Genomic DNA, 27,836 nt, shown 5'->3' on the forward strand with positions numbered 1-27,836 from the left:
TTTTCCTTCCTAAGTGTAATACTTCACACTTGTCTTTATCGGATTTCATCTTGTTGATTTCAGACCAATTCTCCAATTTATCAAAGTCCTTCTTCTAATCATGTCCTCCAAAGTGTTAGCAACCCCTTCCAGCTTGGTGTCATCAGCAAATTTTATAAGCATACTCTCCACTCCATTATCCAAGTCATTCGTGAAAATATTGAATAGTACTGGATCTAGGACTCCTGCAGGGCCCCACTAGAGAAATAACCCCAGTTTGACAGCAACCCATTGATAACTACTCTTTAAGTAAGGTCTTTCAAGCTGATTTTCACCCACCTTACAGTAGCTTCATCTAGACCACATTTTGATAGTGCACTTATGAGAATGTCATGTGGGACTATGTGAAAAATCTTACTGCAATCAAGATATATCACGAGCTATCTAATTAGAGCATAACTTCAAATTTAGTTCAAAAGACAAGTGGGATCCAGTGCCTAGTTGGGGTTTGGCAGGGTAACTAGATCAAACCTTCCAATACCAGTCAGCACACAAGCTGCTGTATTTAGTTATTATGCAATTGTCCCTAACTATACCTGAGATTTGCACAGGATAAAATGCACAGCCCTTAAAATGTTAGTATGTATTTTTAAAAAGCTTGACTTGTTCAGATATATATTGCTGATGGTGATGGGGGGGAATCCCCATCACCTGCTAGAGAAAGAAAAAAACCCAGCCCAATTAGTGACATGCTCCACACCTGTGGGGTGACTGATTGGTTGTTTCCTGATCAGAGGGGGAAGAGCAGGGTGATGACCTGGTAGTCACCTGGGCCTTATAAGCAAACTCAGGGAGCTCAGTAAGAAGGTTCTGCAGAGAAGACAGAACTCTTACAAGAAGGACTGAGCAGGCTGGGCTCTTGTGAAGAGGAGCCCTGAGACAGGGATTAGAAGGAGCTGGGGAGATCCCTAGGGAAGGCTGCCAGAGTTCCTGGGGAGGTAGTGGGTAAAAACCTGCTACACAAGAAGCAACAGAGAAGGCACTTTGCAGGAGTGGGGTGGGCTCCTGGGGTGGGGAGGCCCTGAGGTAGGGCCAGTAAGAGCATTTCAGTGGAGCCCAAAAAGGGCAGAAGACTTATTAGTTAAAGGTTTACTTGGACTTAGAGTTGGAGTTCATTACACTGGAAGAGGTTTAGAGCTTGTATGTGACTAGGCTGCAGGGCCAGGCCAAAGAAGACCCTAGAAGTGAGTAATATACAAAGACAGACAGCTTGCAGGGGTGCTGGAGACAAAACTTCCTGCAACATCAAGCCTGGCCCAAGGGGGTTTGCTGGGGGTGAGTACGCTAAATGACACTGATATTGAGCCACAGGCAAACCTCAAGTGGCTCAGAGTGTATTTGCAGAAGCATCCAAACTTGCATCCCTAATTTATTAGAAACACTTTGGGCTGAGGCACTTTATGATGGGGCATTGTTTTGGCATTTCCAGCCTTTCATGGTTATAGCCAAGCCAGTTATACTCGGAGAGAGGCTGTTCTTCTGGTATGTTGTCACTCTTGCTTCCAACCAAAACAAGGAATTATGGTGGTGAATAAAAATGAAGGTTGTGAGGGGAGGGAGGAGTGATTCAACTGGTTCCAAACCTTCCAAATGTTTCTGGCTTTAGAAAGCGATAGACGGTGTTAGATGCTGCTTGTTTTATCCAGGCTTGTTCTCCCACCAATCCTGATGTGCTCTGGGAAATGGGGCCAGCAGCCTGTCAGTTTTCCAGTTGGCATGTGGTATCCGTCAGAATAGTCTGAGCTAACTCTGTTCCAGTTCAGCTGTTAGGCAGTCCCATCACCACACGGCTGTAGCATACACTTCTGCAGTAAGAAAAGGAGTACTTGTGGCACCTTAGAGACTAACCAATTTATTAGAGCATAAGCTTTCGTGAGCTACAGCTCACTTCATCGGATGCATATCGTGGAAACTGCAGCAGACTTTATATATACACAGAGAATATGAACCAATACCTCCTCCCACCCCACTGTCCTGCTGGTAATAGCTTATCTAAAGTGATCATCAGGTGGGCCATTTCCAGCACAAATCCAGGTTTTCTCACCCTCCACCCCCCACACAAATTCACTCTCCTGCTGGTGATAGCCCATCCAAAGTGACAACTCTTTACACAATGTGCATGACAATCAAGTTGGGCTATTTCCTGCACAAATCCAGGTTTTCTCACATCCCCCCCACCCCCATACACACACAAACTCACTCTCCTGCTGGTAATAGCTCATCCAAACTGACCACTCTTCAAGTTTAAATCCAAGTTAAACCAGAACATCTGGGGGGGGGGGGGTAGGAAAAAACAAGAGGAAACAGGCTACCTTGCATAATGACTTAGCCACTCCAAGTCTCTATTTAAGCCTAAATTAATAGTATCCAATTTGCAAATGAATTCCAATTCAGCAGTTTCTTTCTGCAGTAGCAGGTGGTGATTCTCCAGGACATGATTCACATTGGGGTCTCACCTGAGGTTAATTTGGCATCGTCTTCTCAAGAACCAGGAAATGTTTCTTCCACCTGGAGATAATACAAGGCTGAACAAAGTACAGGCTGACATGAAGGTGGCAGTTCTGGCTCAGAAGCCAAGGCCTGGTCTAAACTAAAAAGTTAGGTACCCCCAGCTATGTTACTCAGGAGTGAGAAAAATCCCTGTGATATGTAGCTAAGCTGACCTAACCTGCAGTTTAGACAGTACTAAGTTGGTAGAAGAAATCAATTGATGTGGCTACTGCCTCTCACAGAGGTGGATTCACTATAGCAATGGGAGAGCCCCCTCCTGTCGCTGTAGTCTCTACACTTGCATTGCGCTACAGTGTAGACATGGCCAAAGAGAATAAATCGTTAACATGCAGATTGACTTTAGGTTTCAAATCCAAACCCAAGGGCAACAGAACTTTCATGGACATGTTTTCTATCAATGCTCAGGGGTTAGGAAGCCCAGAGAGACACTCTTCTCTATAACTCTCATCATGGCTCTTTATCCCTGACCCCTTCCCTCTGTCTGGATTCCTCTTCCTCCATTTCTACATTGTCATTACCTTTGCCCTGTTCTGCATATGTGTTTGGATAGGGTTTCTCATTAAAGAATCATATAGCCGTTGGCACTGGCACCCATCAATCACCATTTAAAATAATATTCAATAATTTTTCTAGACTAGTGGTACACCCAGGATAAAGCGGCAGGAAAGTCTTGTGTACTATCTGTAGTAACGTATCAAATTATACAGGCAAGTTGTTTCCTGCAATAGTCCTGAGAGAGTGAGAGGCTACACTTTTTGAGTTCACTCTATTTCAATTGACTGAGTTTCAATCAGTATGAGATGCTGATAGGGAAAGACATAAGTCAGCCTCTAAGGCAGTGTGACGTGGTGGTATGGTGCTTTGTAGGGTTAGTTAGAGGAGTCTATAAAACCCGTTATGTTGCATATGGTATGATTAAGTAAATGAATATGATACAAATGGAGTATAAAAATCATTTTGTTTCCCCTCCCCCCGTTTCTTCCCTCTGCTTTATGTCTGTCTATGCTGTAGCATTTTTCTTTTCCACTTTCTTTTGGGAATTGGAGAGGCCTGACACCTGTGGATCAGTTGGCTAGCTTGAACAACATTTGGCCAGAAAAGCCAGGTGCTCATAGGCCAGGTGAGGCTTGTTGAGGAAAGCAGGATCTGGAGACAATCAGGACCAGATAAAAACAGCTCTCGTGAATTTGGGAAAGGGGCAAAAGCAAGTGATCTGAGATGACAATTCAAACACTGGGAAGCTGCTGGACTCCTGAACCTGAAGGCGGGGGCATTTAAGTTTTGTGAGATAGGGCTAAACCTTGGAGGACTGCAGAATGAAAATCCCTGGCTGGGGAACCAGAATTTGGATGTTTTGGTGCACATCCTTTCCCATCTCAAGGAAGAACAAACAACACTTTTATTTTATCCTGGAGGGAGAAAGCACCTGAGACTTTTGTTTTAGAAAAGCCAGACTCACTGCTTGAGGGTTCCTTGAGGTATGGGGAATATTATTTGTTGAACAGACTGTCCTGGGGTGTACTGTTCCTCTTGCAGGGCACTCCACTGATGGCTTGGTAGGACTTCAGAATTATCTTTTGTTCTCAGTTACTGGTGAAGTAGCTCTCTCCCCCAGCTTCCTCCTCCCAGGCCATCCTGGATTATAGAAGGCCTGCGATAGGTGAACTCTGATTTGAAGGGAATCTGAGCTGAACAAAGACCAGGTATTTGAAGCCTAGGGAAGCTATCACACATGTGGTAGGAAAGTAGTGATGAAACTGATCAATTGTGTCCTGAAGTTGCTTTGAACTCTTGCACTCTGGCTGTGTGGCAGCCAAGGAGAATTTCTTTATCCCTCTATGGCTTCTAAAGAGTCTGTCAGTGAATTGTTCCAGCTGAAGGATATCCACACTGGTTAATCTATCTTGTCTCTATTCTATGGCTGATTCAAGGCCCTCCAATGGCAAGGAGATTGCACGCTACTTTGTAAACAAAAATCATTCCACTTTGGACTCTGTCATCTGTATTTATGGAAGGGCTGGACAGTATCTGGAAGGGATAAGCCTCTTGAGTTTTGGCTGGTGTTGTTCACTGTGGTATACAGAATATTCAGTTTACAGATCATTGCCATAATTAATTACCTCTAAATTAAATTATCCTTTATGTTCTATTCACTAATCACTACATTTTCATCTGAAGACAGGCCACATTTTGTCTTATGGCAGGAGCTAGCTTACAGGAATCAGTCTGAAGAGAAATAAACAAGCACGCCACCAGATCTGTCTAAACTGCTTGAACCCTTCTGTAGGATGCCAGAGATTCCTCTGATAACTAACCTGGTAAATTTCTGAATATTGGAATTTAGATCAGCTGTCATTTGGGGTCAAGACATCAGAGCCTTGCTTTTCAAGTGGATAGCCACGGTATTCACTCAGATACAAGAACTGATATGGGATGTGTCTGTGTGAGCATCTTTTCTGACCTTGCTCCATCCACAGTCAATGCAGGTTGCACTGGGTCAAAACACACATCCTTCTTACCGTTTTGGTTTTAGGGCTTGTCTTCATGTACAGCGCTACAGCAGCGGAGCTGCACCGCTGTAGAGCTCTAGTGAAGACTCTATGACACTGATGGGAGAGCAGGCAGGGACTTTGCACAGCCATAATTTCGGTTTCCTCTGAAGAGAGAAGGGATTGAAAAAGTTAAACGCATTGCTTTTTCATATGCTGTAGAAATCTAATCCCTGAGCTGCTTAATATTCTGTCTAAAATTTGGAGGGAATCAGAGCTAAACATTTTCTGTATTACTCTTTCCTACCTCTTTATTCCAAGGTAATTTGCAAAGAAAATAGAATCTCTGAATCAGAAGAGCTAGTTTTTCTAACTAAATGAAGAACTGTGCTAGGCAAATACTAAAGATTGTTGCCGGAAAGTTACTCTCACCCAACTTCTGGAATAACCACCAAATTAAAATGAATAAAAATGAACCAGAACTCACCTTTTTCCAGACAGTCACAAGTTCTAAAGTCTGATTTAAATCAAGAAGCCATGATGTTTTGAAGGTCAGCGAGCATAAACACTATAGGGTTTAAAACCAAACTGGACCTCCAAAACATCAGTGATATAACTAGTTATTAGATACACAAATAGTTGTTACATCTTTATTTTTTAAACTTGTAACATCACACACAGTACTCAGTGTGCTAGCCTGAGGCCTGGGATTTTAGGGTTCACTTCCCTTCTGTGCCACAACTTCCTGTCTGACAGACAAGTCATTAAGGCCTGGTCTACAGTACATGGTAATTTCAGAATTAGCCGAGTTAATTCGAAATAAAAATGATTCCATCCACATGACCAAACTATTTGTTTTATTTAAACGGCTCTTTAATCCAATTTCTACACTCCACCTTGGCAAGTGGAATAGCGCTAAAATCGAGATCGCAGTTCCCAGTTACAGGTACTGTGGACACAATTGGATGTCATTGGCCTCCAGGAGCTGTCCCAGACTGCTCCCCTGTGACCGCTCTGGACAACACTCTCAACTCTGATGCACTAGCTAGGTAGGCAGTAAAAGCCCCGGGAACTTTTGAATTTCATTTCCTGTTTGGTCACCATCAGCACAGGTGACCATCAGCACAGTCCACCATCACAAGCGATCATGCACAGTCCACCATCACAAGAAACCACGCAATCCCGGATTCGCAGACGAGCTCCAGTATGGTCCAAATGGGAGGTACTGGATCTCATTGCTTGTTGGGGAGATGAATCTGTTATGGCAGAACTACGTTCCGAAAAAAGTAGTGTACGCAAATACGTACACTAAAGTCTCCAGGGCCATGACAGAAAGAGGCTACTCCAGGGACACAGAGCAGTGTCGTACAAAAATCAAGGAGCTCAGGCAAGCGTTCCAAAAAGCCAGGGAGGCAAACGGGCACTCTGGGTCACAGCCCCATACATGCCACTTCTACTGTGAGCTGCATGCAATTATGCGGAGTAATGCCACCATAAACGTCTTCCCCCTTACTCTCACAGATATTGTGGAGCACACAACAAGCAGCAATTTCGATTGGAATAATGGTTGTGCTGAGATCTAACTGAGTCAGTAAACTGCGCCAGCATGCTTTCAAACATCCAAAGGCACATTCTACCACCATTCTGCACTTGCTCAGCCTATAGTTGAACTGCTCCTTACTACTGTCCAGGGTGCCTGTGTACAGCTTCATGAGCCATGGCATTAAGGGGTAGGCTGGGTCCCCGAGGATAACTATAGGCATTTCAATATCCCCAATGGCAATTTTTGGGTATGGGAAGTAAGTCCTTTCCTGCAGCTGTTCAAACAGACCAGAGTTCCTGAAGATGCGAGCGTCATGCACCTTTCTCAGCCATCCCACGTTGATGTCTGTGAAACATTCCTTGTGATCCACCAGTGCTTGCAGCACCATGGAAAAGTACCCCTTATGGTTTACATACTGGCTGCCCTGGTGTGCCGGGGCCAAGATAGGGATATGCGTTCCATCTATCGCCCCGCCACAGTTAGGAAACCCCAGCGCATTAAAGCCATCCACAATGGTCTGCACATTTCCCAGAGTCACTACCCTTGAGAGCAGCTGGTCAATGATTGCATTGGCTACTTGCAGCACAGCAGCCCCCACAGTAGATTTGCCCACTCCAAACTGATGCCCGACTGACCGGTAGCTGTCGGGCGTTGCAAGCTTCCACAGGGCTATGGCCACTCTCTTCTCAACTGTGAGGGCTGCTCTCATTTCGGTGTCTGCACTTCAGGGCAGGGGACAGCAAGTCATAAAGTTCCATGAAAGTGGCCCTATGCATACAAAAGTTTCGCAACCACTGGGAATCATCCCATACCCGCAACACTCTGTGGTCCCACTAGTCTGTGCTTGTTTCCTGGGCCCAGAATCGGTGTTCCACGGCATGAACCTGGCCCAATGTCACCGTGATCTCCCAGTTGCCACATGCCGTGCTTCTAGGAACATCTGTGTCCATGTCCTCATCAGTATAGTAATCGCGCTATTGTCGCTTCCTCACCAGTTTTGCAGGTACTGCACATGCTGCTGGATAATGTGCGAGGTATTTACAATGGGGGAATATTTTGGGGGAATAGGACTCCAAGTGGTCCTTTCCCTGTTCTTTGTCTAAAACACTTGGTGGTGGCAGCGTTTTACCTAATCCAAGGGCAAAGACTTTGTGCCTTGGAGAGGTTTTAACCTAGGCTGGTAGAAATAAGCTTAGGGGGTCTTTCATGCGGGTCCCCACATCTGTACCCTAGAGTTCAGAGTGGGGAAGGAACCCTGACAAGGACATTTTATCAAATGTTTATACCTACAGAAATTAATGATCAAGTGTATCATACAGCTAGATAGCAAACAATTCTTTAGCTAGGGGAGTTCAACTCGTTTTCCCCCTTGGGTATACACAGGAGCATCTTCCTGAAAATGTTGCCCTTAACTTGAACATCTCACTGAAGTTGAAACCCACAGTCACTGCAGGAAGTAAGTCAATGCCCAGGAAGGTAACATAAGCAGCATACATTAACCTAATAAATATGTCTAAATGGCTACAAGGCGTCTTGGGTGTTCCCTTCTGGGGACAATGAAAAAAGCATTTAGCTAAATGTTTGCCTAAGTATGCTGCCTTTTTACTTTTGTTCAAAATTTACAGTTTAAATTTTAAATATCGGCTGCAGAGAACAAATACTGCTCCATCCGCAGGAGGCGAGCACATTAGTGTAAGACAAGGTCTTTCAAAGAAAAGAAGTGGAAAATAAAACCCATTAAATGTCTCACATTGATAATAATGGCACCAGCTTGCAAATGCCCTTGCCTACTGATGCTTTCTCTCTCACTGCATATTCCAAGTAAAGAATTCAGCACTTTTCGAGGGGAACATATTGGTGCTATGTCAACATAGGGGAAGGGGAGCGGGAAGCTGGCACAAAAGGGATTAAAATGGTGAAAATTTAGGACTCCAGCATTTGGTCTACTATGAGCAATTTAACTGCTGTGTGTGAGTGTTCAGACCCAGTTGTCAAGGATGTGGTTGTGTCTCTGTATATGTCACATTAAATTAATTGGTTCAAGGAATAATCTTTGACCAAAGGAGATTGAAGGAGTACTGTTTTAATGGCATCCCACTCTTATCCAAGAGCACTGTCATACTCCTGCCATGTATGTTTGGCCATTATGCCATTCTCCATCTCCTGTCGCTGCTATCACTATTTGCCGTAGACACAAACAAGTTAGTAGTCACATGTGAATGCTTGCTCATAGCTATGATGGAAAACACCCAGGGCTCAGATACATCAAAGAGCAATGCTCACCGCCAGTCACCAATTAATCTTGACACTGCTAAGTAAATTTGAGGAAAAAGTTCAGTTCTCTCACCCAAAAAGTCCCATTTTTGTTTCCAAACGCTCTGAACCCATTTTAGCAAACATTAAACTGGTGTTACACTTCCAGCCAGCCATGGGCAAGTTGTTACTGGGCTGAAAGCTTTAACCAAATGGTGATTCTGTCATGTTGACCTAAATGTGGTTAGGCTGGGGCTCAACCTGTTCCCTTCTGGGAAGGAATTCCAAAACAGCTGATGGGAATGCTCTGTCACACCTTGTACTGGACTTTATCACTGTGGATTGTAGCTGTCTGGGGTGGGGGTAATCTGAGGGGTTTTCAAGTCCTAGGCAGTTCAAGGCCTTGTAGATTAAGACTAGGATTTGGAATTCACTCCAGAAGTAAATGTGTGACCAGTGGAATGTGTAAAGCACTAGTACCATTTAATATGTTCATGTTGGCCTTATAATTAGACGCTGGCTGCTTCTAATTAAGGGCCACATGGGTTGTAGGTTCCACAGAAGCACAATTTAGCCCTGCACTCGTAGGTCAGAAGCAGTAAACCCCAGCTAAAACAATTTGGAATCCAAGTGCACTTTCAGACATCTCCTGCCAAGATATTAACTTAACTAGAGCAAGCAAAAATCAACACAAAATGCCTAGTACACAGGCCAGCATAACAGAATTTACCACAAAAAATGAACCAATATTGACTTAGACATAGCATGAGTCCTCAGCAGCGCTGCACTGAGCTGCTTGTGCATGCTGGCATTTTTATAATGCAAAAAGCTCTTCTCTCTTGATTAAGGAGAAGATCCTCGGAGGTACACAGCACCGTCAACGCCCTCTGGAGACCAGGGAAACTGCGGGCATTCAGTGTCTTGGATGAATGGGCCCTATGTGAATGAGATCTGCTGCATGTGACCACAGATGGGATATTTGCACAAACCTAAGAGCTAGTTCCACTGGCAGTAGCAAAGTGGGAGCGTGAATGTGGAGTGGCAATCTGCATTTTATCCACTGTATGGTCTAGTGCTGATCAGAGCTGGTCTAGATGCCATGATGATCGAAGCACCATCCACTTACCCACACTAAGTGCGCCTCCTTTTGCTATCACTGATGGTAGCAATGGTAGGAAATTTTAGGAACTTTAGGTCTAATGTAGATAAGACCCCAAAGGGACCAAAACTGCAGACTAGAGAACCAGCAATGAGAAAATGAGCTATGTAGACCTGTGTGACTTCTTAAAATGGTCTAATTACCTCCCTATTACCCCAGCCAGCTCCCCACAGTGGTTCCCAGAATTACAGTATCCATTCAAGGCCATATAATGCTGTTCTTTTACAGGTGAAAATTAATGAATTAACATTTGCAAAATGCCTTGAGAGCCTCCCTTAAAAGTGCTATTAAAGTGCAAGATATTAACATTCTGGGTCATATCTATGCCCCAAGATCTTTACATATAATCCTTTCCTATTCATTCTTCTAGCAGGCTGCTGTGTTACATACTCTTACATCAGATGTTTTTCTATATGCAGAGCTAATGGCAGAACTGTAAGCCTATAATTATAGTGTTTTATTTTTTAATAGAGCTTCCAAACAGCGTAGACACTTCATAATAAACACCTTCTCTGAGTGGCATACATTTCAGGCCTTGATTCAGGAAAGTGTATTCAGGTCAACACTTAAACACATGCTTCAATGTTGTCCTGCTGAAGTCCCACGTTAAGCACATGTTTAAGTGCTTTCCTGAATGGGGGCCTAACTGACGGATGTGGGAATATAAGGTCAGACAGGGAAGGACATAGATCAGGGAGCGATGCTTACTCAGATTAGCCTCGCATACACGTTGATGGTTCAAATGTTTGATTTTGTTCTGAATTCTAGGCTAAAGCCTCTTAGCAGCTGGAAAGCAGCGGACCAGGCAAGAGCAGGTCAGCACTACATAGCTGTTGTTAAATTCTAAAACACTCTGCTGAAAAGCATTTTGAGATCTGTCTATCGGGAAAATCTTTCAATATAAAAGGAGGTTATTTCTTTACTAAGAATGCATTATTCTATTATCATCACTCTTGCTGCCCCTGTCAGACTGTGCCTTATGTCCTTTGTTTTCCTTATGCTCTTGCATCTCTTTTGGTAAATTTATCTTTCCCTACTTCTCCTTCTTGGTTCAAAGTCTCCTTAATTAGTGGGGAGACAAGAAGGTGGTTCAGGTGCATCTCAGAAGTGCTTTGGCCTTGTTTACATAGCACAGTTCCTTGGCAGCTAGGACATGCTTGTAAGCATGGCAGTGTTCTTTATACAGACAATAAATAAAGGTTTCATACACAGTATGTCCATCGCTCTCAAGTCTCTAATATATAGAGACAACCAGCACTCCGAGGCTCAGCCATCACAATATTTACCGGAGAAACACAGCCTTTCCAGTTGCTCTGGCAGCACTGTATGAATGCCCGGGTTTCTCTGTTTGTTTGTGGATAATCTGGCTGGGGAGAGGAAGTGAGCTGAGTATAATGAATGTATATGTGCTGTGTGCAGAGGCTGTTTGTGGTTTGAAGGAAGTCAGAGCCCAAGAGTCAGGTTTTTACAAAGCTCTCCTGTTGAATTGATTTTAAATCTCATTTATTAAAGCACGATCTTATGCTTACAGGTCAGAACGTTTCCTCATCTGCCCCTAGAGAAAGAACTTATTGCCAGCTGGCCCCTTATCACCATGTCCTATGTTCCTGCCTTTGATGGAAGGGGAAAGGATGCACCATCCCCTCTATCAATGGGAACTGTGCTTACAGGAACCCTTAACAAGCAAAGCAAACCCAGTTCAGGTCATTGTTTCAAAATAAAGACATAAAGAAAATGTTTTAAAGTAACCCTAGAACAACAAACCAATGTGCAGAGCCCAGCACTTCTGAGCAATACTGCAGACACAACAGAGGAGAAAAAATGTGAACTGGGAAAATGCTGTATCTATCTTCCAAAGGACTAATTAAAAGCCAGAGGAATTTTTTTTTAAATGGGTGAATAAATACAAAGAGATAATTTTGCTTTCCCTTTGACAGCTGACACTGTTCTGCTGAGGTTAGTTAGTATATATAAGGGCTGAAGGTAAGAAGGAACATACCAGATGTATTGTATTGTATACTATATGTAGGGTGGAAGCATATTTAGATCCACAACAATGGCTAGCACCACAGATGGCATGTTAAAGAAAACCCACTTTCCCTCTAAAAGGAGGAGTATTTCAGACAATGCAGAACATGCTACGAGCACCTTGATCTTGGCATTTCCATTGGGGCATCATTTGCTAGGAGGCAAGAGGTGCAGTTGCCCTCCCTCCCAGACTTTTCGTACGTCTATATGCTCCACTAGGTCTCCCACTTTTTGCAGTCCCCGCCCCCCCCCACCCTTTGCCAGATATAATATAATCACATCATGTTCTATATGCTATCACGACTTTTTCCCTCTTCCCTGAATTTTTCTGAAATGACACCTCTGATTTCCCTGGATGAGACTGTGGGATCAATTTGATCAACCGCATATGGACTTTGGCTATAGACTCACTTTTTTCCCCTCTGTTGTAATATTATCTTTATCCTGTTTCCCCCTGCATAATGAAACAACCTCAAAATATGGTCAAATTTCTATTATGTATAGAGTGCAAGAGATGTTCATGGCATTTTACATACAAATTAAAATGTCAAGGTCCCTAAAGATGGTGTTATATGACACTGCCTCAGCAGTGTGAACATTGCATATGCAGCCTCACCACCATGAAAGTGACATAAAAAGCTTCATGTAATATGAAAATTACATTGGCTTATGATTAAGTTATTAAATAGAGCTACCCTAGTGTGTCGGCTCTGTGATACTGAGAGCATATATCATATTTCTACTCTGATAGCAGTTGCATGGGGGAGGCTAACATGATCTTTGGAAACTATAGGTAAGAATACATATGAAAGAAGGATATAAAACAGCTGCAACAGAGAAACATTTCTAAAACATACTTTAGATGGCTTCCAACAGCAATCTCTCTACTGTTCACAGAACGCTGGTAGCTCATAGAACAGTTACTTGTGATGTGCACAGACATGGCTGCTTGCATTGTGCTGGGTCTTCTCCTTATTTCCAGTTCCTACTGCAGAATGAACAGCACATAGAGTCAGAGATTGTTTGGGAGCTGACTGACATTTTTTTGCACATGCATTTTTCATCAGAAAATAGTCGTCTTTTTTTTTAAAAAAAGAGAAACTTTTCCTGAAAAAATGGTGACACTATGGAATTGATCAGACTACTCCACGATATTTTTCTGTGATAGCATTAGTGACATTTTTGCCAAGTTTTCTTTTAAATCATTTTTCAAAGCCGTGTCCATAACATTTTTTATTTACCAAACACTGAGTAAGAAAATGTAGTTTTTGGTAGTCTAGAAAATGTAGATAGCGATTTTGATAAAAAATTATTGGAGAACATCTCAATAAAAATTCAGATAAAGTTTCTAGTCAATAAAAAGAAGGGGGGAAGTTTTGTGAAAACCAGAAAATGGATTGTTACAAACCCTGTGAAATGGAATCAACTTCCAAATAAGTGTTTCATGAAATCACCCCCATTTTTCATCCAGCTCTGATTGGCATTTTCCCTAATGCTAGTTCCCCATGCAAACAATTGATGTTGTTACTACTCCTAATAGGTTTCTAGATGGAGGGGAGGTGGTACCCACAAACATGAATGAGAGGAGACATGTCCACAAGACCACCCTTCTATTGAAATGGGATCCAAACAATGAATATTTTAAAAAGGCCCTGTTCTGGATGCTTAAAGCACTACTGTCCAACTGTTATAAGCTCAGGTATTTTGGGTCTTGTCTGTAACAGCTCTTACTTCCTTCTCCATTTCTACTAGTTAATTCACCCTGACACTGCCCAAAATCCTACTGCTGGAGAAGAGACAAGAAAGAGGAGTTTGTACTCAGCCACCTTGCTATTACCCCAACTGCGCATGCTCATGAAAGCTACCTTCCTAGATATCTTCATACACCAGTCCTTTGGCTCTGGACTCTCTTTTTTTGTAGTGCAAGCTTGGCAGCCTCCTCTTTTATTCCAAGAACAGATGTACTGCTCTTGCTCAGGCTGCAAATTTCCTCCAAACTCCATGCTATGATGCCTTTCCCCTGAACTAGAAGGAACTCCTCAAGAAGCAAGTTCAGTCTCCAAGGTCCCAGCAGTCCCTGGTCTCTTCTGAGATTGACAACCAGGTTGCCAGTTAGTGCCAGTGTTTGTTGGGATGTGGACTGAGATTTATATCATTTGGACTGCTGCCAGATGGATAACTTCCTATCACAGCTCACTAGTCACCTGGGCTGGATCCAAGCTGGAAACGGAGGTGAATGGTTCAATGTGCCACTCTCAGTTCCATGAGACATCCAGTCCCCCAAGCTCTCCGAACTTATCTATAGCCATACAGAGCCTTGCTTCCTTACCCCTCTTTACATCTTCCAGGCAAAGATGAAATTATCTGTGTCTGAGCCAAGAGGTAGTGCTACCCATAAGCAAAGCAAGGCTGTATTCATTCCCTTGTTCCAAACTCCTCTTGAAGCCAATGGTGTTTCATATGAGTGAGCAGCTACAAAAGAAATTTTTAATTAAGAATTAAAGTAATAAATCAATGGAAGTTTGTCTTCACTACAGCTGAAAGGCCAAAACTGTTTGATATTTACCTTGGAAAGATCAACAGAGTCAAGGGCAAAACCAACCGCAATGAATGAAATGATAGATTAATCTATTGTTTTCATGTATGACAGCGGAGCTCCGAACCATGCAAGCAAGCTGCAAAAGGACGCCTCCCTCCATATTCCCTAAGCTGAGCTCATTTTGTTTTTCCAAATAGGTCCTCCTGGGGTCTCAGGTCAAGTTCCTATGATTTGCCTCCAGAATAAGACAAACCCTACCTCATTTTTCCAGGCTTCCTAGATCATAGCAGTGTGGGCTAGTCCCTAATACAGAGTGAGCATGGCCATTGCAAATGTTCAGCCCAATCCTGCAAGCTGTTAGGTTTCAAGTGCTCTCAACTCTAATAGGACTACCATGGGAGTTGAGTGCACGCAGCAGCTCACGGAATCATTTCCTGAATCCAATTGTATAGTAGCGTGTGAACGGACTCTCTGCCTGGTGAGACCCAATTCCTTGAAGACTTATCCCAAATTGCAGTTTTCCCTCCTTCTCACTCCAATGTGCTGACACATAAATTCCAATGGATCCCTATCCTGTCCTTCTTCTGATCACTAATACTCAACCACGGACAGGTCATCTTCTTCCTATGTCCTTGTCCCTAATCTCCCATAGCAGGGGTGGCCAACCTGAGCCTGAGAAAGAGCCAGAGCTGTACATTGCCAAAGAGCCACAGTAATACATCAGCAGTCCCCATCAGCCCCTCCACCCCCACTCCCAGAACCTCCTGCCCACCGGCAGCCCTGCCGATCAGCACCTCCCCCTCCTTCCCCGTGCCTCCTGCCTGCTGCAATCAGCTGTTTCCCAGTGTACAGTAGGCTCTGGGATGGAGGAGGGAGGAGCAAGGGTGCAGCACACTCAGGGGAGGGGGTAGGAAGGGGCAGGGGCCTTGGGATAAGGGGTGGAGGGGGCAGGGCCTGGAGTTGAGCAGTGGAAAGTTGGCACCTATAGCTCCAGCCCCAGAGTCAGCACCTATACAAGGAGCTGCATATTAACTTCTGAAGAGTCGCATGTGGCTCTGGAGCCACAGGTTGGCCACCTTTGCCCCAGAGTCTCTGCAGCATACAACCTGTTCCTCTTGGCTCCCTTACTGCTTCTTCCTAACCCTGTCACCTATTATTGGTGATATTCAATCAGGGAGGTGGCCTGGCTAAAAATGAATCATCTGTCACACATTGGCTGCTGGACTCTGATTATCTGGGGCTGTCTAATCTCACACTTTGGGGATTCCCTGGATCAGAGGTTGTCTGAGGATGCATTTCATCTTCCACAACTCTGGACAAGACATGGGAGTTGAAGACTGGAGCTGGGCTAGCGAAGTTACAGCCAAAGATTGTCAGAACTGCTGAGAAAGATTTGGGAAAAGGAAATAGGCTGCAGACAGGAAATAACAATAAATTATCTGGTTCACTACTGTCTTCATAAAGGAAAATGAGTCTAAGAAGAAGCCACATGATGAGTAAATTATGATAAACTTCCTGGTAATTCCAATTGCCATGGATCCAGAGAAGTTTTTTTTATTGAAAGTTTTGAATGCATGAGGTATTCATGCAAGTGCTGGGCTGACACAGTCTACAGCAGTGGTTCTCAACCTATTTACCATTGTGGGCCACATCCAATGCTACCTGTATGGCCCTGCGGATATGACATGGACCACAGCTCTGTGCTGATTGGCTGAAAGTGGCCTGCGGGCTGTAGGTTGAGACCCACTGGTCTACAGCCAAGTTCAGTGTAGGCCGGTACTCTGAAGGCTTCCCATATGGAGCTTTACCAGTATTCCTCCATCCTGACCTGCAGCTCCTGCTATTGCAGTCATGGACTCTCCCGCAGTTCTGAACCTCAGGCTTGACCTGCAGCATCCCTAGTTAATTCAGTCCTGGGCTTCTAGTCAGGAGAGAGAGACAGAGAGAGATTTTGGTTTTGGGCCACCCTTAAAATAAAATTTCTGTTTTTTAAAACATATATTATAATGGTCCCATTGTGCACAGCAACACTAGAGCTGTCTGCCCCACGGCAGGCAGGGAACTTCTGGCAGGCAGCCTGCCCAGTGTTTATGAGCAGTGTACTGTGAAAATGACCTGGAATACTCTCATGGACACAGCTCCCGGTTTATATTACAGCAGAAAAATCATTATCACTGCCAGAAAAAAAAAAAAAAAAAAAGGACAAAAGGCCACCAAACAATAATGCCACCATAAATAAGGTCTATAAAATAAAATATGAAGAAGTTGCATAACTAACCAGGTCTGTGTCACACACATGCTGCTCAGCTTGGGAAGAGTCCTCTGGGACATGTAAATTACTCATTCCATGTGGCAAAGGACCCAGTGAATAATCAAAGAAAGCGTGTGCAGGTTTACAACTCTCATAAGGAAATGAAGGCAAGAATTTTGAAGAACTTAGTCTCTCACTTCTGCAAACCTTTGCTCAAATCCTGAGCTGGATCAGAAGAGAAGATAGCTATGTTGCTCTTATTGATTTCTAAAACATATTTGCCCACATCACTAAACTACCATAGAATTGGCAGCCATTGCTAAGTATGAGGCCTGAGACTGGAATAATAATTGTCATCTTTTTTATAGTGCCTTCCCTCATGCTGAAGAAATGCTGGGATTGCTTTACAACTGGACAGCTGTGGATGTCTGTGGGATGGTTTCTCAGGGTACCCAGGACTCTGAGTCACCTTGTTACCCCCTGCCTCAAGTGTGAAGGAGTCTTGCTTTTACTTTGCTAGCTGTCAGTTTGCTAAAACCACCCACCTAGTAGCTACTCAAGCCCTCTCCTTCAATGCCAGCCACTACTTTTCCCCTGTTGGTTTTGGGTAACTTTATACAATGACTGTATTTAAAAACAAAACTAAACTATTTACCACATATATTGGTCAAATCCTGAAATGTCATTTAATATTAGCAACACAACACCACACAATAGTTGTGAGAATAACAGATTGTGCACAGGGATAGTCAACTGCCTCAGGTGGTTGATGGCATTTGGTTTCCATAGGTGCCTACTAATAAATACACTTGAGGCAAAAGGTTCTCTCTGTGGTTGCTGTGTGTTTCTGCTTAATTATTTTTAATCTGCAGTACTGACTGTCTTGCAATGGCATCTGACACACCCAGAAACATTGGGCCAAATTTTCAGCTGGTGCAAATGGATTGTCAGGAGCTGGGTGAAACCTTGTTAAGGGTTGAGTTAAAACCTTATTCAGATTCACAGGTGTGAATACACTTTTCAATTGACATAATTGTAATGATAAGCCCCCACCTAGGACAAAAGGAGTATGTGACCCTACCCATGAGTTTTTCTTGAGTATTGTTTGGGGGAGGGGGAGAATGTGATATGTGTGAGTGTGAGCAAGAGAAGGCAGAACACAGGAGACCAGAGAGAAACACAATCAGCATGAAGGAGCAGCTGAAAGCAAAGTATCTGACCCTGGAAGAAACTGGGGAGAAGTTTTTGGGTGGGGTGTGGGTTGAAAAGAGAGTGTGTTCTGGGGGCTGTGAGTAAAATAAGCTGTTTCTTGCTATTTGATTCCTTCTGTGTTCAGACACACAGGACTTGATATATTCCCTGTAAATAACAAGACTGCACTGAAGAAATACTTGACTGTCACCAATTTCTTCACCTAACTGGAATGTCCCCTAACTGCTCAGGTCTGGGGCAACATGAGCAAAACTCCATGGAAATCAATTTACAGCAGCAGTGAGGATTTGACTACTCTTTTTGGGTTTTTTCTTAATTTAGCTTGTAATAAGGCTCAGGCTCTTCTCCCCACCATGAACAAACTGGGCTGTGAATGCAAAAACATCATTACTGTTACAGCTGGCGTCTAGTGGTGGAAGTGCTGGCATCTAGTAGTATTGCCAGCCATGGAAACAAGAAGAATATAAAGGAGGAAGCCTGAACTGAAAAGCTCTAAGGGAGTAAACTCTTCCTTGCCCATTGGTTTGACCGTGTAACTCCTGTTTTTGAATCCCTCCATTGGCTTCCTGTCTAATATCATATGAAATTTATGTTGTCCCCCCCAACTTTCAAAGCGCTACATAACTCTGCCCTTCCCTGCTTATCCTCTCTTGTCTGGCTTCATGTCATCCTGTCCCCTCCATTTTGCCAAGGCTTCCAACCTCATCCTACTTTCTTGGATTTTCCCAGAATCACCTCCATGCTTTCTTCCATGCAGTCCTTATGCATGGTTTGACCTCCCTTGGGTTGTTCACACTCAAGTCCCTGTAGAGACCCAGGACTACTGTGCCAGTTACAGTGAATAGTGCTGATCTGTACCTTCATTGTACATATCTTGCCTATTGTTTTTCTCCTTCCCCTGACCTCTATCTTTAGATCATGAATTTGTGTGTCATCCTTGCACAGGGGGCATGCTAATCTTCTCTGTATCATTCCAACTATAGTGAGCTCTAAGCAGGGAGTATGCTTACATGTTTGGAAAGCACCCAGCACATAATGGATGCTACTGTAAATAAATAATCATAACAACCAGCACCACACCACCAGGGAGGCATCCACGAAAGGAACAAAGAATGTAGGCCATACTCACAGGAGGAGGACTCTATCCTGGGAAGCAGTGACTCTGAAAAAGATTTGTGGGTCATGATGGATAATCAGCTGAACATACACTCCCACTGTGACCAAAAGGACTAATGCAGTCCTGCGACGTATAAACAGCAGACTCTCAAGTAGGAGTAGAAGGATTATATAGCCTCTGTATTTGGCACAGGTGCAACCTCTGCTGGAATCCTGTGTCCAGTTCTGGTGCCCACAATTCAAGAAGGATGTTGATAAATTGGAGAGGGTTCAGAGTGGAGCCACAAGAATAATTAAAGGATTAGAAACATCCCTTATAGTGATTGAATCGATTTAGCTTAATAAAAAGAAGGTTAAGGGATGACTTGATTACAGTCTATCAGTACCTATGGGGGTAACAAATACTTAACAGACTCTTCAGTCTAGCAGAGAACGGTACAATACAATCCAATGTCTGGAAGTTGAAGCTAGACAAATTCAGACCGGTAATAAGGTGTAAATTTTTAATGGTGAGAGTAATTAGCTATCGTTACCAGATGTGCCTGTTACTTTTGGGTATGCTCATTTATTGGGGTTACTCTTTGGGGGGGCGGGGGGGTTCTGTAATTCTATTAATGTACTGCTTATGTCACTTGTGTGTTCATATGGAGCTCTACTCCTTCCTTCTGCAAGTCCCCTCCCAGTGGAGCTATCCTGAAGTTTCCCCAGGACTGGGGTCCTCCAGCCCTAGAACCAGATGAACATGCATGCGCACACACACAAACAGAGCAAGTCTGAGCGGACCGGGTCAATCATCACTCTCAAGCTGATCCCCTTATACGTCCCTGTACTCAATGGGCTGGGTCAAGCAGCACTTTCAGCTTCCCCCCCTTATATACCACAGGTTTAACACATCCCTATCCTACTTTCACATCACAATTGTACTCGTAGTAACCCACTTGATTAGCAAACCCCACAGTATTTTTGGGTGCTACAGGGATCTTTAGCTTAGGTAAAAGAAGCATTGCTACAGAGTAAATGGGGGAAGCTAAAAACACAAAAGAGTAAAGTTCAAAGAGAGAGAAGCAACCAGCTTAACCATAAAAGTTATTTATTGAATAATAGTGATAACTACACAAGGAGAGCCTAAACCAACATAACATACATTATTAAAGGTTAATACCTGAGGTAGAAAGGAAAACAGAGAGAGAAAGAGAAAAAAAGATCTCACTCCTCCCTGAAGCATGAACTGGTCAGGGTTCCCAGGTGATGGTGGTAGCTCAGGATCCTGAGCCCTGGAGACCGGCAGAGCCCCCAGCATGATCAGTCAGGAGATGGAGTCCCAGTGGAACTGAGGCAGAGGTTGGATCCATGCATCAGAACACTGACTGGAGGATGTGTAGGATTTTTGTAGAGAAAATACAATGGTTCAAGGGAGAACACTAGATTTGTTTATAGGTAAACTGTGACTCAAGGGTTTTCTTTAGGCTAGACAATAGGAGCGGATCACTCTTGGCTATGGGTGGTGTTTTCTTCTAGGGAGCTCACAATGCAATGAGGCTGCTTCAGTATTTTGGATATCAATCAAGGATTTATTATGAGAATTGGTCAGATAATTGCTGAGCTGGATGTGTGCAGGCATAGGTTCATTAATATCTGGAGCAGAGATCCCCCATGATGCAGTGCTTCCCTGCTTTTCTGGTCCCAGAGTTCAGTCCGGTTCTCTGTTCTCCATTATGTATGCAAATGGAGATGTCTCTCTGTCCCATCTTTCATGCAGATGAGGCTAGGGGAGTTGTCTCTGTTCTTCATTCTGTATGCTAATGGAGATGTCTTAATCTTGTCCCCCTTGTCAGGAGGGGTCTAGGTGTGTCTCCCAACACCCTTCACTGCTCTCTGTAAGCCTTTTCTCTGATCGGTTTTGGTTCAAGCAGAGACTGGTGTGTGTGTGTGTGGTGGGGGTGGTCTTTCATGAGTCAGACAGGCTAGATACTGCGCCCTGGTTCCCCAAGAACCCAGAGCTGACTGTTATCACCACTGAACAACTTACCATGGGTTGTGGCGCATTCTCCATCACTGACCATTTTAAATCAAGGTGGATGTTTTTCTAAGAGATCTGCTCTAGGAATTATTTTGGGGGAAGTTATCTGGCCTGTGTAATACATGAAGTCAGGTGGTCACAATTATCCCTTCTGGCCTTTGAATCTATGAAAAAAGCATTGAACCTACTTTTGTCATCAACATGCTCCAGAACAGTGAAAGTTTGAACATTGAGGAAGTACAGCATTAACACAGCCAGACATGAACAGGGGAGCTCCGAAAGGAGAGAGGTGGTAGGTGATGATCTAGATTCAGGATCCAATTCTGGAGAATGCTCCCTTGACACAGCCTGAGGTGGAGAGAGAGATGCCTATTTCTGAGTCTGATTCAAAGCCCATTAGTGGAGAGTCCTTCCATTGAATTCAGCGGGTTTTCACCCAGGGCCTCTGAGAGAATGGGGGCATTGCTGAATGACTGGTCTTATGAAAAGAATCTGGGGTTGAAATGTATGAACAGCAGGTGAAAATGGATCTCAGTATACTGAGCAAAATCTGCTGGAAATAATAAAATGTACTGAAAAGAAAATCCTTTGAAAGGCAAGCAAGTCTTTAGATGAAATGGAAAAAGGTGGCCAGGATGCTGCACACTGGTAAGAATAAATATGTCATTAGTACACTGCTTCTACTTAGGCCAGAAAGCTGATGCTCCAACATCTTTCTTTGTTTTCCTGAGCCACATCTTGAGAGGTCAGGGCTTAGATACCATCGTGATGAATGTTACATAAATAACCTAAGAAAATGGTTCCAAACCAGCAACTGTTGCCAAGATTGGTGACATATATAGTTATGAAGTGCCCTGAGTTCGGCACCATCACACAGTGCCAGGGAGAGAGGCTATTTCAGGATGTTACAGATGTGCTAGGGAGCAGTCAATGAGTGAACAAATGAATCACTCTGGATAAGGAAAATGGAGTCAACAAACCGAGAGGTATGTTTAAGAAGTGGTGACCAGAAGCAAAAGTGACAATGTCTGTGTTTAATAGCAGAAAATTTAGGTGGTAAACAGTGTGAATAGTTTTGAGGAAACAGAAACTGTTTGACATGAAGCAAGCAAATATAAAGCTATTCACGAGGCCATGATGTGTCATTTGCTTCATAGCAGATCATAACTCATTTTGTGGGAAAGCAACAGACTCTCAAGTCTGCAAAGTCAGACAAAATCGACATCTTGTAACTATAGTTTCTATAATATCTTCATGTATATTTCAGGGCCTGAAGATTATTATAACAATAATGTCCACAGGCCCCAATGAGAAATTAGGGCCCTATTGTATTGGGCACTGCACAAAACACAATGGCAAGAGACAGTCTTTACTATCTGAAAAGCCAAAAGAATAAAGAGGATAGGTTAGTTAAAGTGGTACACCATGCAGATGGAGTGATGATGGGCACACACCAGGTTAGTTCAAGATCTTTCTTTTCATGTTTATTATTTAGATTCTTGTTTACTGGGGCAAAGGATGAGGTGAGGGAGAAACAGGCCTCTGGAGCTACTGCTATCTGGTAGCCAGAGATCACTACAACACAGCTTAGTCCAGCAGCACTAACCCTCAAACGTGCCCCATGCAGAACCCATATTGCATAGGCTACGCACATTGTGACATCGGAGCTGGCTCCACACTAGTTAAGGAATCCCCCATGCCAGAGGAATCTGGGGCTCAGGAATTCTGCCATCACTCTGGCCCTTTTGCACCACTCCATTTTGTAATACCAGCTCCATTCTGCTTCCCATTGTTCCCTATAGGAGTGAAGCCAAGCTGCCCTCAGGGAAGATGGTGGCCACTTACATTTGTATGGGTCAGCATCTTCCCTGAGGGCAGCTTGGCCTCATTCCCCTTGGGAACAATAGGAGGCTTCTAGCAGCACTCCCCTTGTGAGCAGTAAGGGAGGCAGCCATTTTGAGAGAATGTAGTTCTTCATGGAATTCTCTGTTGTCAAACAATATTTGTCATCTGCTGAAGGAAAAGCTTTCAGTTATGAAGGACAACAGCAAAAAAAATAACCATTAATCCTAACAAATTTAATTCTTCAAACTTAGTCAAAGCATGAGATTTCAGTGAGTTTTAACTCTATGGAATACTCCGCATTATTCTGTTAACATAATCTGGGATAAATAATCTGACATGGGTGTTAAATTTCAGAAAGGATCCATTTTAAAATTAGTTTTAGGGTATAAACTAAATAACCAATTTCCTTGTAAATGCTCAGACAATTCCTTCTATACCCAAAGTGTATGTGCTGTAATACATTTTTACATTGAGGAGGAGCTGTACTCTGATGTAACAAAATGGCTGAATCTTTATTTATGGTGCTCATGACCAGAATTCCAGATTGCCCCTTTCCCTAGGACCCTGTTCTGATATATAGACTCAGGTGAACAAGCAAAAGGAGTCCTTCAAAGAGGTATTGCATAGAGGTTCTAGAGGAATTGGTGCAATGGTTTAAGGGATGACCTGGACATCTGAGGTGGACTTAGTTGCAAGTAGCTCAGCAAATCCGCTTCACTGGAAGACTGGAGATGAGGAATGGGAATGGCTTGGGATCAAAGCACTCTCAAACCCTTGTGTCACAACCTACAGGGTCTGAAACAATGATCTAAAGCTCCTCACACCTAATGAACAGGACAAACTAGGCTGCTAGTGTTTCAGTGTTCCACACTGCCAGGCTGCATTTCCACCCTCTGGTATCTCAGTCCACCCAGAGCACATGGCCCAGCATTTCCCAGTTTGCAAGGGCCAGGCTGCAATCACACGTAGATGGATGAATTACTCAGGAAGACAAGTGACATGTACACTTTCTCTCTCTCATTGGCTGTGGAGCATACATTAATTTAGATGGAATATATGGGCCCCAAAAAACCAAAGGTGGTGTTCCATGTTCCTGTCCAATATTAAACAATGCTAACCAAGGTTTGGAATGCAGAGGCCTCAGCTTGCTTACTACCATGGCAAATACACCATTAAAATCATGTTAACCTTTTATTAAGGTGTGTAGAAAAAGGAACACAGTTGACACATTTGAAATGTAAAGGATTAAGTTAAAATGAAAGTTTAACATTGTCCCCTGTTCAGTGATGCTTTAGCTGGAGAGTGTTTTTAGAAGGAAACCCCTCCCTATCGGACAGTTTTTCACATGGTATTAAAGATGGTAATAACTGTTCTTTTGAGGAAGAGAAGAGAAGTTAATTGAGCTGGACTGGGGCTGTCATCGTTAAAGTTTGATCCCATTTCCTAGAATGGAAAGCAAGACAAACACACGTGAGGATAGAGAAAAGAACAGTAAAGATAGAAACTCCAGCTTCTGGAAAAAACAGAGGCACAACATGTGGTCTTATTAGCCACTCTGAGACATGGCAAATTTGTACCAGAGCTAGGCTAGTTAAGGCATTTCTTTTAACTGCCTCTTTCTGGTGGCTGGCTTACAGCAGTGTTGCAGAATACAGTCTTGGCCAGTCAGGAATTAGACAGAAAGCAAAAAGGAGAAGGGTAGGAAAGAGAAGAAATAAGATGAGGAATGAAAAGGACACACAAGGAGGGAGTGACAAAAATCTCACATCCCAAGTGGTATTTGGGATTTAGGTGAAGCCGATGGAGGTGACAGTGTCACCTGCGTCCCCATCTCCTGTCCTGAGCAAGCCAGGCTACTTTTGGGATCAAGACAAAGGCCCAACAATATCAAGTTGGATCCCAGGGTCCCAGGAGATGGTGGGGGTAAAAACGTTGATGAGGGACACTCCTTCCTCTTCTTTCATCCAGCAACTCTTATCTTAGCTTCTTTGCCATCTTCATCCCCTCTCCCCCTCCACCGGAGTCTTTTCTTTTAAAGACCCACAATGGGGTGATGGGAAGAATAGCCTATCCCCTCATTATTTTGCTAAACAATTAGGCCTAATTTCTGACACACCAATTTTGGTCCATTGATTTTCAGTCCCACATTTCTTTTGTTTACCAGGCAGGCTATTAACACTGTCTTTGAGTTCTATCAGGAGGCCTTTTATTTGTGCAAATTCAGTCTGTCTCTCTTTTTCACCTTTCCCCATCAACAGCCATTGTTATAGATTGTAATGTTATGAACTTTTACTTACTTCTTACAGTTGAGCTCACAATTAGACCAAATGCGTAGGCCCAATTAATACAAAAAGCACCACCATGATTCTATTATTTGTTCGCTGCTGACTTTGTGCCTTGTACAGCACCATGTACAATATGAGTACAGGCCCTACCATCAAGATCTTATAATTTAATAAATGGAATGAAGGACATGGAATATGCTGGGAAGCCCAGAGGAAGGAAGAATTTGGAGCCTTTTAAAAACATTGCACACAAGCAATGATCTATAATATGGAAGAGGTGAGTGTTCAGGAAGGTGATGTATAGATCAGTGGTTTTCAGCCTATGCTTCATGGTCTCCTGGGGGTCCAAAGGGGTCCGCAGCTCCATTTGAAATTTTTGTAGGGGTCTGCAAATGAAAAAAAAAGTTGAAAACCACTGGTCTAGATGAACTAGTATGGAAAAGGCATTGCAGGCTTTTGGGGCAGGGCAAGATAGAAGGAGTTAGGTCTTAAAGGAAGGTGGGTGCTGCTGAACCGTTCAATATATAAATATATGTGTGCTTGTGGTGGAAAACAGTGCCCTCAAATAGACTCACTGGCGCATTCTTCTCTTTCCTTCTATCACTTGCTTATGTGTGATTGGGGTTGTTGCCCACAGGTAGGGGCTTCTCTGAATGTTGCCTGTAAACTCTAATGCTGTGATTTTTCAGAGACGTATAAGGAATTTGAATGCCCAATTCCCAGTTAATGTTAAAGGGAACTGGATATTCCCAATCCATGGGCAGCTTTTAAAGCCTCAGCCTAAAGTTTCCATGCACACTAATACAGTCTCAGGCTAGTCTTTTGTTCAGGTTTTTTGGTTTTGATTTTGGTTTACTGGTTCTTCTAGAATCCCATGGCTCAGTGTATAGTCGATGATGTTCAGTAAAAAGATCGCTGACTCACTAGTGCACAAAGAAGGGACTTGCGTTAGCATTGGATGGTTGCTTCAGGATGATGACTGCTTTCTACTGCAGTCAATAAAACAGGAACTTAATTAAATCTAGTTTGTGATTTGCTGCGTTAGTTAATGCTAGTGAAAACTGCTGGATTAACAGCCCTGCAAATGGATGTCCCAAATCTAGCTCCTTTTATATCACATGCAGCAGCACTGAAAGCTACTTCCACATAGCTCCTCCCCATCCCTTTTTGTCTACAGGTAATCCTGGAGTTCAGTCTCCATGGTCCATTCACCCATTGGCCTCCCTGCTTAGCCTCAGTAACTTCTTCACCCACATAGACACACAGCACATCTATCTTTTCATACACACAAACAGACCCCCCCCCCCAAAAAAAGGCAATAGTGAAGTCTATGGTGGCCTTCCTGGAGTCTCTGACACTTCTCAGGTTTATGTAGTGTTGATTGCCTGATTTGTATGTGTTAGGGTTTTTCCAGTGGCAGGGTGGTGGGAGGCTTTCAGGTAGATGGATGTATCGCAGTTTTGACCCTTACACAGGTAACCAGGCTTTTACAAAGGGGGAAGTAGTTTCTATACGGGGACACCTGCCAACCAGAAATGGGACTGATGGGGCTTGTCTAGAGTGGTGAGGTAATGGGCTCTACAGCGGTGTGATTTCTAAAGCACACTAATGCGTTGCATATTAATCAGTCCACGTAGACCTTACTGATGCGCACGAAGGCTGTGTCTACCCTGCACTTTTGTCGTTAAAACTTTTGTCTGTCAGGGGTATGAAAAACACCCCCTGAACTACAAGTTTTAATGGCAAAAAGCGCCGGTGGGGACAATGCTTCGTCAGTGGGAGATGCTCTCCCATTGACAAAGCTACTGCCCCTCCTTGGAGGGTGGTTTTATTTTATCAGCAGGAGAGCTCTCTCCTGCCGACGAAGAGTGGCTATACAGCGTGCCTTACACTGGCAAGGCTTTCGCAGCACAGATGGGCCACTGTAAGCTGCGCAGTGCCGACATAGCCTATGTGTTCCCGACTGTGCTTTAGCATAGTACTATTTCCAGCAGCGCTGCATTAAAGTGCACCAGCAGAGCGTCGACACAGACCAGTTAATGTACAGCATGCTAGTGCTCTTTAGAAATCACATCCCCATACAGTGCATTACCTCATCGTGTAGACAAGCCCTTAGTCCCACAACTCATTTTGCCTCAGACACTAAACAAACATCAGATGGTAACCGCTGACTCAAATTCATACAGAAAAGCAACATAGATATCAAAGTACAACATTCAACACCCACAGTCGACTCTGCCAGTGTCCATGACCCAGCTGCTCTGGAGTTATGACTTGCTGGCATGTGGTCTCTCCCCTACTAGGATGTAGCTCTTAGTCTTTCAGTCTGGGAATGCAAAAAAAAAACCTAAAAACAGCCCTCGTCCTTCTTCTCTGAAATTCAGTTCCCTTTCATTCTGTTTCCTGATAACACAAATCTCTGACCCTCCACTGCAGCCCTACTGGCATTTTGCTAGATAAGGGTGCCCCAGACAAAGCCAAGGAAAGAGGAGGAGTTCATTGGGTATCTAAGGCATTGGAAGTGGAGAAGGTGAGGGTGAAAAACA

The 27,836-nt window shown here is 43.6% G+C and overlaps 1 non-coding gene across 1 annotated transcript; it reads right to left on the reverse strand.

Annotated features, from left to right (window-relative positions):
• Positions 1-18,924: 18,924 nt before the first annotated feature.
• LOC140917803 (U6 spliceosomal RNA) lies at positions 18,925-19,026 on the reverse strand. The gene has a single exon (XR_012160995.1). It is a non-coding gene; the product is annotated as a U6 spliceosomal RNA (small nuclear RNA).
• Positions 19,027-27,836: the final 8,810 nt, after the last annotated feature.

The sequence above is a fragment of the Lepidochelys kempii genome, chromosome 9 (assembly GCF_965140285.1).
Source record: "Lepidochelys kempii isolate rLepKem1 chromosome 9, rLepKem1.hap1, whole genome shotgun sequence".
NCBI lineage: Eukaryota > Metazoa > Chordata > Testudines > Cheloniidae > Lepidochelys > Lepidochelys kempii.